This window comes from Etheostoma cragini, chromosome 20, assembly GCF_013103735.1.
Source record: "Etheostoma cragini isolate CJK2018 chromosome 20, CSU_Ecrag_1.0, whole genome shotgun sequence".
NCBI classification, from domain to species: Eukaryota; Metazoa; Chordata; class Actinopteri; order Perciformes; family Percidae; genus Etheostoma; species Etheostoma cragini.
Genome location: NC_048426.1, coordinates 11570145 through 11575000, shown reverse-complemented (window position 1 = coordinate 11575000; position 4856 = coordinate 11570145).

Genomic DNA, 4856 nt, shown 5'->3' with positions numbered 1-4856 from the left:
TGTGTGTGTGTGTGTATGTGCGTGCTTGCGTGCTTGTGCAAACTTGCTGTGATTGGTTGTCATCCAGCTTGCTGCACGCCCGTCTGTCTGCCTATTTTTTTGAATTTTTTTTTTGCCAACAGCACAAAACCACGTTACTGTCCAACTGCTGTTTACTGTTTTGAAAGATCATTATCATGAATATTAAACATTTCTGCCATAAATGCCTCTTTGGCTTTGGTACAGCCAGAATATGTGGATTCTGGGAAATGTCAAATGCTGATGTATTAGTTAATGTCAATATCTGTGTGTGTGTGTGTGTGTGTGTGTGCGTGCGTGCGTGCGTGCGTGCGTGTGTGTGTGCGCGTGTGCGCGCGCGCGCGTGCGTCGGTTGCATGACTTGCAGTGTGTGCGTGTACTGTCTTGGTGGGATGCAGGGTCATATGCATGGTCCGGTGATGTGATGATGTCATGTGGCTTCCTATTTTTCTATGCTCCCTTTTCTCTGCTTGGTCAATTTGCTGGCAACCATTTGAGATGTCTATTATTTTTATTACTACAAAAAAACAAGTAAATAGGTGGCTTTCTGTGAAAGAAAACTTGCCCAAGGAACAATGTGGCATGTTAGAATTCTATATCTTAGCTTTGGTTTCTTGTTTTTTCAATTTTATTTCTCCACTGTGTTTCTTGGATAATGCATTTTGAATGCTGTTTCCTGTGTTTGCTGCTTTTGTTGTTGATTGTTTTTTTCTTTTTGTCCAAAGAAAGTGGTGATTAAAAAATATTGAAAGACATGCTGAGCACATCACAGTCTGTGGACTTAATGTCATGCAGGTCTCTCCTTCTGTTTTGGGATGTGAAAGGGAGGAAAAGCTGACTGTATCTTTATTTGAGCACTCCAACGCAGCCTCTCTCCTCCCTTCTAATCAGCAAATCACTGGTTGCTATGTCACATAGACCTTTAGGAGGTGTGTGTTGAACTCTTTCATGCATGATATTTGAATCATTCTGTTGATTATATAAAATGTTTTCATTTTATTGACCCTCAATCCAAGACATCCTTAACAGTAAATGTGTCTCATTGTAAGTTGCTTCACCGGATAGGTCCTGCTTTCAGCTCGGGGCCTAGACCTACAGGTTAGGCAGAATGTCTTACATGGATAACACATGATGAACAAACCAAACAGCCTCTGCATGTATAGAAGGAAAGACCTGTGTGTATGGCAAAAAAACAATCCATGAACTAGCTGTCTTACCTCAAGAGGGATCAAAGTTGTATTCTAATTATTGTTTGGTGGCGAAACTCTCCCTTGTTTGACTAAATTTATGGTAAGATGTTATTGTATGATAACATTGAAGAATTTTATATCTTACAAATATTAAAATTCAGTTGCTACGACAAACTGCCTCTTTTGTTCTGTTTTATTTGTGCTTTAAAGTGCTTTGGTTACACTAAGTTACATTACACTTCAATAAAGTTAGGTGACCCACAATGCCCAGCAGCCAGCTTCCCAGCAGAGGCTAAGATTTAGTGATTTCAGAAATACAGTTCTGGATTAATGATGTAAAACCTCTGATTGCTGCTGTCATTTATCATTATTCTACAATAGGGTTTATTTAATTATTCTTTTTGCTCAAGAGGGTGCTATGTGGAGATAGCCCCATGCTCATGATTTAAAATGCCCAGAGTGTCGCAAAATAACGGCACCCTTTGCTGAAATATATATGGAATTTAACATAATATAACCGGCTGCTTTACATACAGTACATGGGGTAGGTAGGTATGACAGCATACACTGTATATCCTATTTAGATCTATGTTTTACGTTGATATGTTCATGTGTTTTAAAGTGTAACTTATAAGTGTCCATCAGAGGTATGACCTGTGGAAAGAAACTGTCCTTGTGTCTGTTTTTTTTTTGCGTACAGTGCTCTGTAGCACCTACCAGATGGGAGAAGTTGGAACAGGTTGTGTTCAAGTTGTCAAGGGTCTGCAGTGATGTTTGGAGCCTGTTTCCTGACTCTGGATGTGTATAAGTCCTAAATGTAGGACATTACATGCTATTATACGTTATATTATAATCTTATATTATGTTACAACCTATTGTTAACCTGTTTATCTGACACCTCAGCCTCTGCCTTCTTGTGGGCTCACATTTTGGTGTGTTTCCACAGCTGGTCACTGGAGGGAGATAAAGTGCAAGCTTGGTTTGATGAACAACTTAATCCTGGCTCACCTAAAATTCTTTTCAGTCAAAGCACTCAGTACTGACCATGACGGATACCGCCTACTCGTCTTCATTCTTTATTTAACTACCAGTGTGGTAACATACTTTTTGAATAAAACATGTACATATTTCCTCTGTAAAGGATGACTTCACATAACTATTGCACAATATGTCATGTTAAATGCAAATTGATTCATGTTTATACATGCACATTGGAGACTGCTTAAAATATTTGTATGTAAATGACTTTTTGCTTCGGCGCTTCTCTATCTGTCTCTTCTTGCTTTTAGCATTTAATGTCCTCTTATTCCATCTCATCCTCCTTCTCTGCGTGCTCTTTCCTTCCTCCAGTATGCAAACACTGTAACACCATGAACCATTGCAGCCAACTCAGCTTTACATTATTGATATGTAGAGGAAACACATACTTCTGCCTCTTTATGCACAGCAGCACTCACACAACAGTCACCCAATAACTGCTGGTCCTGCTTTGAGGCTGCTGGTCTTTCTCACTCTCTAGTAGTCTTGCCAATATTTATGCTGGAAAGATCTATTGTACCGCAATTGTGTCCAAGAGACATGCTGTCTTAAATGATTTACATACTGACACACATTTATATGCCCATTGAGTTCTGCTCTCTGTAGTTTGACGTCACCGTATGCCAGTAATTCACACTAAAATTAATGACTTCCTGCTCTTTGCACGCACGCACACACTCAATGACTCAGACTGCAGGAGCAACGGCAAGATACCGATATTGCTTACAGAACAGCGGGAAAACTGGCATCAACACCATCATCTGTCTCCTGTCTCCAAAGTCTCCTCGGGCCCTGTCTCCTCGGTTTATTGTAGTTGTCAGCTAAAGCTGAAGCTGCTGTACTCAATTTGAGGCTACATTTTCTTGTGTTTTTTGAAAGAAGAAGTGTGTGAGTGTATGATAGAATGGATGCAGATCCTTGTCTGATCTGAGCTTGTTTATGTTTGTCTCTGGCTGATGTGAGTTAAAGTTGTTATGTGCTCCTCACATCATAAAAATTGAAATTGCATATGCCAACACAAAAACCTTAATCTCACCATTCCTCTCTCTATTTCAGGTACTCAAGGCAATGTATCAATTGAATGCCAACATGAAACTTCATTCCAACCCTGTACACAAACACTTTTTCTACATGCAAGAAGAAGTCCCAGAAGTGACAAAACATGCAACTACATACCTGAAATTGTATTGTCCTCTAAATCAAGCAGTCTGTCCAGTATTTACATTGAGGTTAGACACATGTGCTCACACACACACACACACACACACACACACACACACACACGCAAAAGACAAACAGCTGAGGGAAACTCTAAATACTGAATGCACAAAGTCATTTTCACCAAAAGCAAGGCAAAAAAACACAGATGCTCTCACTCCTCCACGTGCGCACACACTACACACACAGATTAAAGTAATCTGGAACAGAGTGTGGGATATGAGAGATTGAGATCAGGCTTTCCTCTCAACAGTAGCAATAAATAGACAGGAGTGAGGAATAGAAGGAAAAGAAGTGGGAGATAATTGTATTTTGAAAGGATTAAGTATTTAGACACGTGTATGTATATGTGTATGTGTGTCTTTGTGTTTGTGTATGTCTGCTGTGTGCTTGTAAATGTAGAAGAATGTGTCCAAGTACATGTTTGTCTTCATCATAGTAAAGCTTTCTTTGATCAAGATGATGCCAATGATGATGGCAATCTGTGTGTGCAGCTCTGTAGCCACTATGTGGGATTAGTTTACAGTAAGTGGTTTTCAACTGTGGGATGTTGCAAAATCACTACATTCTTCCAAAAATAGGCATGATGTAAAAAAAAAAAAACTTCTTCTGAAGCGTCTAAATCTTTACTTACTTACTCAAGCAGGAATGTGTTTTGCACACCTTCTAAAGAAAATTGTGCAACACGGGCAAGTGCATCTAAACTGCCCTGGTAACCCTCAAACCTCAGTGGATATTCCAAACATAGGCTGTAATTTGTGTATCTCTTAAAGCAGTAGTCAACATATCCAGTATTTTGTGTACACTGCTCAATACTATGCAAAATCTAAGTTTCTTTATGAAATTTTTTATGTTTAAAATTGTTGTAGCTTTAACTCTCTCACCATGCTTTATTGTTATTATTGTTATTATTATATTATTATTATCACTATGGACGACTTTAGACACTGTTTCTCCTCTCAAGGGAGGGAGATGATGAAGCAAAGAACTTTGGTATGACTCCCAAACTTGCAAATTAAAACAAACTTGAAAGTAAATGTCTGTCATTAAAGTAACTAGTAGATAGTAACTGTCATTAAAGGTCTAAAATGCCCTAAACATAATCCAGCTTTGTTGAATATTACAGTAAGATGAAGACCTGAAGAACATCTTTAGGGTTTCCTGTAATGTACAGTATTCCTTCTCTAAGCACATGAAACCCAACTTTCCCTTCTACTTTCTTTTGCTTCTCTGTCTTTGTACTTCTCTGTCTTTCTCTCTCTTCTCTGTAGAGATCAGTATATCTGTAAAACTAAAAGCAGGGGGTTTGAGCTGTCACTGCTGCAATAATGCACTGCCAATCCTGAGATAAAAGCAAAGAGCTAAGTGAACACTCAGATTTGCATGTGTGTA